At 42.9% G+C, this 14838-nt stretch overlaps 1 pseudogene; it reads left to right on the forward strand.

The window, feature by feature from the left end:
• Positions 1-3460: 3460 nt before the first annotated feature.
• LOC109780924 (disease resistance protein RPM1-like) lies at positions 3461-7023 on the forward strand (annotated as a pseudogene).
• Positions 7024-14838: the final 7815 nt, after the last annotated feature.

Consider the following 14838-nt stretch of genomic DNA (forward strand, 5'->3'; position numbering starts at 1 on the left):
AGGAAGCAAAGTAATAGTTCCAAAATTCAGATGAAACAACTGAAGCTGTCCAGAGAATAAATCATGGAACATCGGCAGTAAATCCCCCTTAATAATATGCCAGCATTTTTTATAAAAATCTGCTAGGAATCCATCCGGCCCCGGAGCTTTATTGTTCTTCATCTGCGAAATAGCTTCAAACACCTATTTCTCCGAGAACGGTGCAGTCAAAATTTCGTTCTCATCCGCAGCTAGTTGAGGGACACATCCTCAATCCTCGACTCATACAGGGACACAAAATTATCCTCCGGCGGCCCAAAAAGCTGCTTATAGTAATTGGTAATGTATAATTTTAGGTTTTCCCCTACGATCGTCCCCTCATCTTGCTCAAGCTTAAAGATTCTTTTCTTTCTGTGCTTGCCGTTAGCTATCATATGAAAGAATTGAGTATTGGCGTCCCCTTGGACAACTTTGCGAACCTTAGCCCGCAATGCCCACTTCAATTCCTCTTCTCGCAGGAGTTCTTTCAATCTCATCTCCGCATCAACTTTAGCATGAAGTTCCGTGGATTCTAGGATTGTGGACTCGGCTTTTACATCTAAGGCTTGAATAAGAGTAAGGAGTCTTTCCTTTTCAACCTTATAAATCCCACTTAGATGCTTAGCCCATCCACGCAAGAAACTTCTCAAATGTCTTATCTTATTCGGCCATCTCTCAATAGAAGTCCTCCCTCCTACCTCTTTAGCCCATTCCCTGGCAATTAGGTCGAAAAAACCTTCTCTCTCAAACCACGCTAATATGAGTTAACCTTGAGTGTTGAGTGTGCGTGTGTGCAGGATTGTCAGACAACTCATTCTCTATCAGTCTACCCACTCGTCATCCTACGGGTACTCTGGGAAAAGGGAATTCCACTTGCGGACCCGACCAATTCAAGCTCAGAATGCTTCACAGGATTAGAGACAAGCAAACTAGAAAGATTAATCGAAGGTCAAACTCATGGGTAGAGGAACTTAGGCCCTCCATTATGCAGGCCAAAAGTGATGCCAAACCCAGTTTTGGTTCATTTGGCACCGGTGCCCTCCATTGCCGAGCTGGTGCCATAAAAAATTTCAGGGAACCAGAGCAAGTAGCTGCTTGGATGCCCATTCCGCTATGGGCCGAGGGTTCCTGGATTGTAAGGGGCGTTAGATCTATAGGGATGGACTGGATCAATTCACTCCGCTATTTATGCATGCCTCCTTAACATTTGCATCTTGCCACCTCAAAAGAAGCATGTGTTCTAGGTTTCCCACACCAGCATGCATGATGGATTTTCCTAATCACCGGCATGGACTACAGTACAGTACTGACTAGGTGCTTACATCTAAATATTGTAGTCCCAAAATGCATCAAATACTCAATATACAATTAGGAAATATACTCCCTCTGTATGATCTAAAATGTCTTATAGAAGTTTACAGACGGAGTACAATTAGGAAATATACTCATGTCAATTGCTAACACAGATGATTCTCCTAATGTCACAGATAGAACAGCAAAAGGATGGTCATGTTTCTGCTCCAGAATCTGTAGCCCCAGCCATTTCGTTGTTTTGCATGTCGCTTGATGGCCAATCCGTACCTGAAGCCATGATATTCCACATCTGAATGTTGTTTTCTGGATGCTGCAAGCATGCACCTAGATAAGCAATAATTTGCTTGTTAGGAATCTAAACAGTGTTGAAAGCGTATTTACCCATAACAATTGTTAAACGACAAAGAATGTCTATCTCTCAACTGAAGAAACACAATCATGCTGAAAAGCTAGTAAAATAATTACCCACCTAGGTCAAACAAAAAGTTTTTGTATTACTGGTGATATGTTCCCATATTATTTCAAATCCAGAGAATGATGTGAGCTAGCAATACATGGTTCTAGTTGTTCCCAAAAAGTTTTTGGCAGGAAGCTGATCCACCATAAACCTCAGCTGAAGATAAATGGTCAGTAAATCAGTTTATTACACTGTGAAGAACTAACTTTGAGCCGTCAAACTTTTCTAATTCCAGTTGTTGTGAACTGAGAACAACTACATAGATTTCTAGTAATTTCTAGTAATCAGTGCTCTGGTATGAATTTAGTCAATCACTCAATCAATACAGATGACTTGGTAAAAATCTAAATGCTCACTTATTTGGATCATATGACCAGCTGGACTAATAGTGCATTTTGGTCTGAATTTGCGTTAGGCTGTACATGTGGTTTTCAACTACTATATGTAACAACTCAAAAGAAAAACTACTATATGTAAGAAATTTTCTATGGCACTATAAGAAAGATTATGTTTATAATTCAGCTAGACAGGTCAGGAAAGGAAGCAGCAGCCAACATTTTAAACACTGCTAGATTTCATGATTAGCAAGATGCTGTAATGACTAATGAGTGACTGAACAAGAACTTTGGTCCAAGTAGCAAGCATCCTTCTAATTATGCGAAGATTGAAATACTGACACATATGTGCTCCAAACTAACTTTACCATCTGCTGAGATTGCATTGCAGGACATGATTTTTTCATAACTACAACTAACATTAGATATAGCCGTATTTCCATAATTTTTTCACTTCTTTCATTTGTTCACATACAGTTGCAACAATTGGCTTTGAGTTCATAATTTTAGCAACATCGCGGCAGACTTCTGACCGTTAAGGGCTACTTTGTGGATATTCACAACACTATGAAATCAGAGGGTGAACTAACAAGGGCTGCCGGCAGTGTCATGGTATCCCACTGAGTAACTTAGTTAGGAATCGGCCAAACCAAACCAACTCCCGCATTACGGACATCCAGTCCAAAAATCAAATGGCACAGATGCGTACGATGAAATAAAAAAAATCAAACACAAGAAAATGGTTCAGATGCGTACGACGAAGGAGGCATGACACTGCCGCTTATCCCATGACGCGGTCGGCTCCAGCGACGGCGAGGACAGATCGGTCTCAGCTCCAATGAAACTGTCCAGATATGTGAGTGAAGGAATCGGGAAGCGCTCGAACCATGTCGTAAGAGACTCAAACCTGTATGCCTGCTGCAGGCATTCGCAGCATTCAGCCCAGGCGAGAATAATAGGCATGCATCCAATGGCCTGCAACAAACTGCTAGGAAACTCGGGGCCCCTGAAAATTTGGGGCCCTGTACCATCGCCCTGGCGGGTGGAGCTGAGCGGGCGGGTGGGCTTCAGAGAAAATTGAATCGCTAATGGCTAGAAAGTGCACTCAGCCTGTTAGAACTGACTATGTACTATTACCATGCATCTACTTTATGTTTTCGTGCCAAGTTAGTGTGTGTACATATGTACTAGTACCAAGCATCTACGCCATATTCTGATCGTATTTATCTATTGTACTATTACCATGCATGCATCAGCTAATCTTATTGTACTCGATGCCTAACTCATGTATGACGAATATATAACTTGTTGGGTGTTTGTGTTTTTTCAGAAGCGAATGGCGGAGGCCATACTCCTTGCTGTGTCGAAGATTGGGACAATCGTTTTGAATGAAGTAGTCACGGATAGCTGTCGAGGAAGCTTGATGCTCTAAAGGAATTGCCAGCAAAGGTCCAAAGAATCGAGATAGAACTGAATACAATGAATGATATAATCCAAGATTTGGGTTCAACAAATCTCAACAACAATGTCATCAAGGGTTGGATTGGAAACGTAAGGAAGCTGTCCTACCGTATTGAGGATGTAATTGATAAGTACTCATATGAGGCTCTTAAGCTCAAGGACGAAGGCTTCCTACATCGTTACATCATCACCGGTTCACGCCATGTTAAGGTCTTCAGTAAAATTGCCGAGGAAGTTGAAGAGATAGTAAAGGATATCGTGCAAATGAAAGGACTGCCTAAATATTGGAGAGACACAAACCAACCCAACAAAAATTAGCATGCAAAGATTGATAAGCAACGTTCTGGAAGCTGCTTTCCAGAACTTTTTAGTGACGAGGATATTGTGGGAATTGATGAAAATAGGAGCAAGTTGATTGAATGGCTGGCCACCAAAGATAAAGAAAGCACAGTGATAACAGTTTCTGGTATGGGAGGCTTGGGGAAAACAACCCTTGTCAAGAATGTGTATGATCGGGAGAAAGTCAACTTCCCTGATGCACATGCTTGGATTGTGGTGTCAAAGGAATATGATGTAATTGATTTGCTGGGGACATTGCTCACCAAGATACAACACACACAAGAGTCAACGACACCACCTCCTCTTAGCGTGGGTGCCAAATCTGATGTGTATGACTTAACAGAAGCAATAAACAATATACTACAAGACAAGAAGTGTTTGATTGTGCTTGATGATGTGTGGAATAAAGATGCATATAATCAAATGTGCAATGCTTTCCAGGGTATCCATGGAAGCCGTGTTATGATCACAACACGGATGGAAGATGTTGCAGCTCTTGCTCAACCGAAGCGTCGCCTTGTACTCCAGCCATTGGGTAGCACTGAGTCATTCAAGCTATTTTGCTCAAGGGCTTTCCACAACAACCTGAACCGCGAGTGCCCTCTGGAGCTCAAGACGGTGGCTACAAAAGTTGTTGAGAGGTGTCGTGGCCTACCATTAGCCATTGTATCTTCTGGCGTCCTATTGTCCACGAAGCAGCCAACAGAGCATGCCTGGAATCACATGTTCAATCATCTCCATAGCGAGCTGCGGGGGGATAACCATGTCCAACCTATACTTGATCTGAGCTACCATGACTTGCCAGGCGATCTAAGGAATGTTAGGAATAACCACGACGTGTACGTGGCCGTGGCCGGTATAGTGTCCGGTTTAGTATATGTGCATGTACGTGTCCGTGCAGGTTTCCAAGGAATCACCGAGTAGGAGTAGTATTAGCCAGGTTGGCTAATATATATACCTATGTACCCCAGGTTGTAAACCGTGGATTTGTGAGAGCAATACAAAGAAACAACGGGAGCGACACGCTCCCGTGGCCATCCAAAATCGATTCAAGTGCGTGCGTTTGTGTATGTGCGTATTGGTGTCCCGGCCAGTACTACTAGTGCATACTAGTAACATGAGTCAGGAGAGAATCGACCAGGATTAGCTAGCTAGGCTAGCTTTGCACTGCGGTGCACCGTCTATCTCAGCGTAAAAGAACTTCGCCGGGATCGTCAACGTTGCTTCATCGTCGTTCATCGCGTGTCGCCCTACGTCGGAAAGTACTCGGCGTCGGGTCTGGGCCAACAAGGAACTGCTTCCTTTACTGCAGCTTGTTCCCTGAAGACTATGCAATTTCACGGGAGAGCCTTGTGCGTTTGTGAGTTGCCGAAGGGTTTGCGGTGAAGAAAGAAAACAGCACACCAGAGGAAGTGGCTGAGGGAAATCTTATGGAGCTCATTGGGAGGAACATGTTGGAAGTTGTGGAAAGGGATGAGCTCTTAAGGGTTAGTACATGTAAGATGCATGACCTTGTTCGTGACCTGGCTCTTGCTGTGGCTAAAGAGGAGAGGTTTGGCTCTGCGAATGGCCCCAAAGAAATGATTCGCATGGATAAAGAAGTTCGTCGGTTCTCGACATGTGGTTGGACAGACAGTAAAGCAATAGTGGGAGTGAAATTTCCACGACTCCGTACTATCATGTCACTTGCTACAGCTTCGCCCTGTACTAACATGCTTTCCTCAGTTTTGTCTGGATCCAGCTACCTTACTGTTCTCGAGCTTCAAGACTCTGCAATAACCCAAGTGCCAGCATCCATCGGGGATTTGTTCAATCTACGCTACATCGGCTTAAGGCGTACCAATATCCAGTCACTGCCACACACCATTGATAAGCTCTCAAACCTTGAGACACTGGACATCAAGCAAACAAAAGTGGAAAAGCTACCACCAGGAATTGTAAATATTGAGAAGCTACGGCACCTTTTAGCTGACAGGTTTGCTGATGAGAAGCAGACGGAGTTCCGATACTTTGTCGGAGTCGAAGCGCCTCACATGATTTCCAACTTTCAAGAGCTGCAAACTCTTGAGACCATCCATGCCAGCAAAGACTTGTCACTACAGCTGCAGAAAATGATGAAGCTGCAGACAGTTTGGGTTGATAACATCAATGCATCTAACTGTGATGACCTATTGAAAACCCTCTCAGATATGCCCCTACTTTCCAGCCTACTTCTCTCTGCGTGTGATGAGAATGAGACACTTAGTTTCCAAGCACTCAAGCCAGTCTCCACAAATCTCCACATCAATGCATCAAGTGCCCAATATTTCAGGGCCATGGGAAGAGTCTCAAGTACTTGGCTCTAAGTTGGTGCAATCTTGGGATAGAAGACCCGCTGCAGTTGTTGGCATCTCATCTTCCAGATCTCACTTATCTCAGTCTTAACAGGGTGAGTAGTGCAGGTATATTGGTCCTTTCTGCAGGGTGCTTTCCGAAGCTGAAGACACTCGTCTTGAAGCGCATGCCTAATGTCAAGCAACTGGAGATTAAAAAAGGCGCCATTCCGGCCATTGACGGGATCTACATTGTGTCACTCTCCAAGCTGAACATGGTCCCTCATGGCATTGAATCCCTTGAAACCCTCAAGAAGCTCTGGATGTTGGATCTGCACAAGGACTTCAAGGCTCAGTGGAATCTAAACCAGATGCACAACAAGATGAAGGATGTTCCTGAGCTCCGTGTCTAGCAAAGAGGGGCAGTCTACCTCCTTAGGTAATAAAGAATCATAAGAGTTTCGTATACACTGTAAGTGTGCATGCTTTTTATTATTTGTGATGAGTCCTAAGGTACTGTAATAGTATCAACAGCTCCTAGTTTATTTCCGACTGTATATTGTCATGCATTGTTGGTTGTGTCTGTAATAATTCCTGAAACACAGGCATTCCTTGCCATCTAGAACTAAACTGAGTGGGTTTGTTTCATTATATAAGCTTATCACTGCTTGGTTTTGCTTGACGTATGCATACCGACTCCATCAAATGATATACCATGTACACGCCCATCTCTCTGTTTCCTAGATATTGCATTGCATTACTACTTATTTAGTTATAGTTATGCATTAGTACTTGTTTAGTACCCTATTGGGCTCATGAGCGCATACGTTCTGGTTCAAATGTTACAGAAGTGGCCCATGGAAATACGTGCGCAACATCTTTATCGTGTCTGATTTATAGAAGAAATTAGTGTGTAGCAGTAATTTCATGTGCACAGCGCTGGGACATTGAATCTACTGCACGTAGAAGTAGCTTATATCAAGAGTTCAAGACGCATTTTCCAGTTCTGTGTCCTAAGAATTTTCACAATAGAATTTAAATCGATGCATTGAATTAGAGCCTCTCCCCTTGCCCTAAAGTCACTAATTACCTAAAAACAGAAATTTTAGGGAGTTACACCCAATTAACACTTTCTATAGGTTCTTAACTCCCTATAAAAATAAGGAAAAGTCCCAAAACATCCCAACTTCTCAAAAGTAGATAAACACAGCCATTCTCTATCCAACTCCCGATCAGACCCCTTTTTAGCGGGGCAAGGTCGTGCTGCCCGCCATCGCCAACACCATAGTGTCATCTCCCATGCTCTCCGTGCCCATTGCCACCCTCTCCACGAGTCGCCTGCTTCCCATCGTACTATATGTTGTGGTTTGTGTGCAAAATGTTGGTGGAAGCCATTTGAGCCCTTTATAGTAGTGCCATTTCTTCCCAGGCAAAACCCTGATCGATCCCATTTTTGCAAAACAAACAAACAAAACTCACGTCCTTATGCGGCTTTGCGAATTAGCCTATGCATGTGAGCGCTAATCTTGCTTTAACTGCACATCAATGGTCGGCCGTTATTGGATTCACTAATCTGACATGGTTAGCATCATATGTGCCTTCGTTCTGCAGTTTTTGCACTGTAATCCCAAGCGGCCAAAATGAAAGAAAGAAGTAAATGGCATGGAAGATTTTTTGTTGTTGTGCTTTCTTAACATGACCATTTACCACAAAGTTACTTTGGAGGACGGGTGCATTGGAGCCTTATATTTTGAATAGTGCCAAAATGCTTTTTTTTAAGTTCCAAAAAATTCTGAGAAGAAATCAACATGTTTATATCGATGTATGTCTACACATTTGCAAATTTTGATGCTGAAATAAGTAACCATGTGAGTTACACAAAACTGAAAAAATCATGATTTTGGAAAGATGAATAGTGCATGTATTATTCACTATTTGGAAAACACCATTTTGTCATTTTTGTATAGCTTACATGTTTACTTATTTCATCACAAAAGTTTACACGTGTATAATATACATCCATATGATCACGTAGAATTTTTTTCCGAAATTTTCGAAACTTTAAATGTGATTTTGAAGTATTTAAAATAAGGTCCTCCAATACACCCGGGTTTCAAAAATCCACTCTCAAAAGTTTAATCCCTATAGCAAGTCTTTGAAACCTCCATACCTTTTTAGTGAATAAGGACCCGGATGTATTATAAAGGTTCATAAGAAGTAACCGATCTCGCGCTTCTCCCTTGCCATCAGCACTGACGATCCGGTCTCGCACTTCAGGTAATGACCAAGACTCACTCTGCTCTTCCCCAATCAAACAAAATGCTACTACCTCTGTACCAAAGTAATTGAGTTCTAGGTCTGTTTTAACGCTTTGTCCTCGTGCATCAATGTAGGACGAATGCCAGCGCATCTCGGCGGCCGAAAATGTTGCCCTCACGGATCCTTTTTCCGAGGAGGAAGTCTGGCTGGCCATTAAGGGCATGAACCCCGCTTCCAGCCTGGGCACGGATGGCCTGCCAAATAAGTTCTTCCAGACTTTTAGGAATGTCGTGAAGCCTAACATGGACTGAAGCCTAAGGTGATGGCTCTCTTCGAGGAGTTCCTACGTGGGCTCCAATGACCTCTCCCGTCTTAACTATGGGATCATTACGCTCAGCCCCGAGGTCTCTAGGGCCTCGGACATTCGCCAGTTTCGCCCGATCATAGTGATCGATGTGATCTTCCGCATTCGGGCGTATGCCAATAGGGTGACCCCATTAGCAGTCTACATCACTCATCCTAACCAGTCGGCCTTCATCCAAGGTTGATACATCATGGATGGGGTACTGGTTCTCCATGAAGTAATTCATGAGGTCCGCACAATACAACAAAAGGCGATCTTCCTGAAGATTGATTTTCACCAAGCATACGACACGGTGCACTGCCCTTCCTTTGGGAAGTACTATTCTGTAAGGGTTTTGATGACCGCTGGGTCACTCGTGTCACGCAGATGGTGTTGTGTGGTTGCACCATGGTTAACATTAACGGGGAGATCGGCCCTTTCTTCCCCACCCTTTGCGGGGTCAGACAAGGCGACCCCTTCTCCCCCTTTTTGTTCAACATGGTGGTCGACACTCTCGCTACCATCCTTGACATGGCCAAAGCCACGAGTAATATCCACCGCGTAGTTCCGCACCTTGTGGGAGGGGGTGGGGTCTCCCTCCTTCAATACGCCAACAACACCATTATAATGGTGGAAGGATCCGAGTCAGACATTACCAATCTGAAATTCCTGCTCCTCGGTTTCCAACAGATGTCGGGTTTTAAGATTAACTTCAACAAAGCAAAGTGATGGTGATGGTTTATTTACCTGCTGAGCGCCAGAGCATTGCCGACAGGCTTAACTGCCAGCTGGGTACCTTCCCCGTGTCTTATCTGGGGATCCCCATTAGTGACTCGCGGCTTTCTATGGCCAAATTGCGGCTGACGGTGACCAAGCTTCAACACCGTGTCAAACCATGGCAGGGTAGATGGCTCTCCAAAGCGGCACGGACCGTGCTTATCAATTCCTCCCTGTCCAGCCTGCTCCTGTTCATCATGAGCTGCTACAGCCTCCATGAGACCATGCATCATGAGACCGCCAAGTACCAGGCGAGATTTTTCTAGGCTAGGGAGGCGGACAAGCAGATGTACCATATGGTCCGCTAGCCTGAGATTTGCAAACCGCGTGATCAGAGAAGACTAAGGATCATGTAGTCCAAACGCATGAACATTGCCTTGCTGACACGTTGGCTGTGGCGGATTGTGAGTGGGGAGGGCAGCCTTTGGCTTGACATCATCCGGAACAAATATCTCCAGTGAGAACCACTCACCTTCTATGAGTGGTCTGGTGGCTCACAGTTCTGGTAGTCCATCATCCAGCTGCTCATTGTCCTTCCATCAGGACCTGCATCGCACTGGGTTTGGTACATCCACCTTGTTCTGGTTTGACAAGTGGGTTGAGGATCGCCCCTTCGTCACTCGGTTCCTTGAGTTGTTCACCATCGCGGTCGAACCTAGGATCTCCGCTGAAATGGCCCTTATTGACTTAGGGTGTCTCGCGTTCTAGAGGCCATTTGGGCCCCCCGGTGCTTGTCGCTTGGGGGGGATCTCCTGGAGTGCATCCCGTTACACCCTTGGGACGTGGACCAACCTAGTGACCGCTTCTCCTGACACTTGGATCCCTCGGGCCAGTTCTCCACCAAATCCCTATACCAGGCCATTGTTCTTGCCCCTGCCCCCGCACCATTTGTCCAGATCTGGGAGATTAGACTCCCGTTGAAGATCTGAATTTTGCTCCGCCAATGGATCCGTGGCCGAGCCCCCTCCGGCGTGGAGGTGCTCAAGCGGAATGGCCTTGGTGACAGACTCTACGCCCTATGCGGGACGGGCGAGGACTTGAATCACATCTTCTTTTCGCGCGTCTCGGCGCAATTCCTTTGGAGTTGCTTCCGTGGGGGACGTTGGTGCCACACTAACCTTCCCAGACCTCTTTGAGGAAATCCAGGCCTCCCCCTCCCCCCCCCCCCCCCCCCCCCCCCCGCGGGCATGTCCGACACATTGGTGGATGGGCATCGGGGTGCTCACCTGGACGCTTTGGACCATCCGGTAATAAACTTGTGATCCAGCGTGTTCCCCTTCGAGGTCCTACTCATGTGGTGTTCAAAATGTGTGGCTATTTGCAGTTTTGGCGGCCGCTTAGCCGCCCCCAGGACCGTGACGCCATCAACATCATCATTACGGACCTTCGCGCGATGGCTCTTCACTTGGCGCCACCGCTTCCTCCACCACCCCTTGAGCCGGATTAGCTTCGTGTCCTTGGGATGCCACCTCTTTTTCTGTTTTATTTTTAAGGGCTTGTTGAGTTGTGCCCTCAGCAGAATCCTCTTGCACTCTGTTCGTATGTTTGCTACCTTTGCGTGCGTGTGCAGTGTGAACTTGTGTTGGATTGTTGGCTCTGGTGCTTTGCTTTATATATAAAGCGGGGCGAAAGCCTTTTTCGATGAAAGGAAGGAACGAAGTCTGAAGAGGCAAAGGATCACTTTTAAGAGTTACTAGGGAGAAGGTGATACTGTGTACACTGCTATTTGCAGTGGTGATATTTCTCTGCTTATGTTAGCTTGTGAATATCATTTCTCCATGCTGAGTTTTGATAAAGGGGGAGAAAATGAATGCTGGACAGTCAGTTCGACTCTTGAAGCAATAGTCTATACTCTATACTGGTCGCCACAGCAATTTCTTCCGAAAATCTCTGCTGTAATTCTTACGAGTTGGTGTGAGTCTGAATCTTAAGTACTTCCTCCGTCCGGAAATACTTGTCGGAGAAATGAATGTATCTAGATGTATTTTAGTTCTAGATACATCCATTTTTATTCCTTTCTCCGACAAGTATTTTCGGACGGAGGGAGTATGAGAAATACAGAGCCCGGCGTTTTGGGCCATCATGATTACGTGCCCTGTTAATTAATGTAAAAGTGTTTCATTATAAATTCTTCCCGCTGACAATGTTAAAGCATCTTTGTGAGCTTGTTGTACCGATTTTGGTTAGTGGTACTGACAGAGACATATCCAACTTGAGAAGCCACATATGTGAAGATTGTGTGATGTGTGTGTTTGTTATGTCAGCAGATTTGCCAGTTTAAAAATCGGAGTCGGAAAACAGGTAGCAACTTTATAAGATGCCAGTTCACTACTACAGATTTAAACGTTGGTGTTGAATACAAGTCTCACTGAAAACTTCTCTTATGTATATATATAGCTTAAAATCAACTTTATCAGCCGCGGATCAGCTCACAGCCAGCTGCGGCCGGCGTCATCGTCGGCGGATGGCGGGCCGTGGAGGCGGCTGGGACGGATGAGGTGGCGGCTACTTTGTTAAAATAAAATAAAACTAGGTCTGCTTGCCAGAGCCCATCACGTTTCCCGGCCCATGACCAAAGCTTAGCCGTCCGAGCTACAGCTTTGCTCGCTTCTCTCCTATATATAAAAAAAAATGTTTATTTCACGCTGCCGGTGAAACAGCGTGAAATAGTCAATAATGAAACATTGGAAATGAGTGAAAAAACCAGACAATAACGAAAACCAGATTTGTCAAAAAATAATAGGAAACCATAAAAGTGAAAGTAAAAGGGAAACCCTGACATGGACAACGCAAAAACATGTGCCATCAAGATTTGTCCACTTAGTCTCTCCTCTATGAGGTGTTCATAGTTTAGGGTATGCCTGCGTTCATAGGGATGAGTGTGTGCATGCATATAAGCATTTGTGTATGTAATGTGTTTCTAAAAAAAATATTGCTTGAACAAAGAAAGATGATGTATACATCTAAGCTGCCGAACTTGCTGAATTCTGGTAGGAACAACCATCTCTTATGTCTGATATTCTCTAAACACTTAATTCAATACAAAGATGGTCACCCAGCATGAAATAGTTTTTTCTACGAGGATGGATTGCAGCTCTAGTCAAATAACTAATCATTGTCATAAAAATGTAATGCAGTCAGGGGAAGAGCTAGGGGGGGACCAGCAGGGGTCAGGCCCCCACCAACAATTTTGTTTACAGTAATTATGTATATGTGTATATTAACCGCGAGAGCTATATCTTATAGCGAGATGGAGCGAGCTTTCGCATCAGGCGCAGCCACAGCGGGGTGGCCCATTATTGAAGTTATTCTCTCACTGTAGTTTACTTCATGTATGTTCGCTCCTACTCCGGTTTTCCTCTTTTTTTTCCTTTTTTGATTCCTTTTCTTTCTTAAACGGTTTTCTTCACTCCTTGATGCAACATCAATTTTCTTGGTTTTTTTCTCAGTTTTCACCGGTGTTTTTTTCTTTCTCTGTTTTCCTTGTTTTTCTCAGTTTTTCACTAGTTTATTTTTTCGTTTGCTTTACTTTGTCTATGTCTTCCATTTCCATGATTCTCTTCGCTCTTATTTATTTCTCTTTCTATTTCACCAATTTTCTTTGGATTCTTATTTTGTGTGTGTTTTTCTTTATGCTTTTCATTGTGTTTTCTCTTTCTCATTTTTCTTCAATTTTTTCTTATTTATTGGTTTGCATCATTTTTTTTGTTTCTCAATCGGTTCTCACAATTTTTCTTTGTTTCCTTCATTTGTTTCTTCCGTTTCCATTGTTATTTTTTGGTTTTTGGTTTTTTATTTTCATTTCTTTTTCTGTTTCTCTTAGTTTTCATTCTACATTTTTTGTATACGCCAAAAACAATTTTCTAATACAAGTTTAATATTTTTTCAAATACAAATTTAACATTTTTTTAATACATGTTCAACATTTTTTATACATATTTAACATTTTCCAAATACTTAATTAACATTTTATAAATACAAGATTAATATTTTTGAATACATGATCAATTTTTTATGCACATTTTATCCAAATTTCTTTATTAACATGTATAAAATATAATATTTATATATTTAATACATGGTCAACATTTTTAAATGCTTGGCTAACATTTTTAAGATGCACGTTTAACATGTTTTCAAATGCTTGATTAATATTTTCCAAATACATGATCAACTTCTGTCACACATATTTTATATTTTCTATATACACTTTTCATATACATGAGAAACATTTTCGTATACATATTTAACATTTTGCAAATGCTTGATTTTTTTTAATACATTGTCATTATTTTTTATATTCACATTAAAAAATATCAAATGTTGATTAAAATTTTAACTTTTTAATAAATGGCCAACATTTTTTTCTATACCTATTTTACATTTTTCAAATGTTTGATTAACAGTTATAAATACAACTTTGACCTTTTTTTAATACATGATCATCTTTTTTTAATGCACATTTCACATTTTTAAATGCTTGATTAACATTTTTAAAATATTTATTTGACATTTTTTCAAATGCTTGAGTTGGTAGTTAAGGAGCTTAGACAAAATCAATGCGCGTGCTTGATCTCTTATCGATTGTTCTCTCGGGTAGCTTTTCCTTTTGGTTTGAGTCTGCACACTCGTTATCCGGCTACAAACATTTTTTATACCTTTTATATTTTGGCGCTACCTTTGTTTGAATCTGTCATCTATGCAATCTACCTGTTCGGCGTTTTATTAAGTTAAAGTGGGGAGCTTCTTGCCAACCATGCTTGAGGTGGAGCTCAAATACACCTACTTTCCCTCACCTCCAGAGGAGTTGGCCAAGTGCATGCTTTACCGCGCTCGCGGCTTTCCTCCTTGACATCATGTGTGCCATTGTTTACCGCTCCCTAACCTTCATTGATGCTCTCCTTTCTGTCTTCATGTCAACATCCTTCGGAAAGCCGGATGTCTGTTTTGATTGATGCTCAGATGTTGTCCTCAAGTTCATTCTATGTCTATCATCCGCATTGTGGCATTGTTCTCAAACAAAGTTAGAAGCTGAATCAGACTGTTGATGGCTTATGTTGGAATAGTTGAAGCTTTGCATGCAGAAAGAGAAGAGAAATAATTGAAGTCGAGGTGGGAGCCAGGTTGTCTGCTCTCTCTCGGTTACTAAGGTTTATTTCATTTCTTTTTCTTACATGTGAAACAACTTCTGGTTAGTGCCCGGGCTTGACATCATCCTCACTG

Source organism: Aegilops tauschii, chromosome 1 (genome assembly GCF_002575655.3).
Source record: "Aegilops tauschii subsp. strangulata cultivar AL8/78 chromosome 1, Aet v6.0, whole genome shotgun sequence".
Classification (NCBI taxonomy): Eukaryota; Viridiplantae; Streptophyta; class Magnoliopsida; order Poales; family Poaceae; genus Aegilops; species Aegilops tauschii.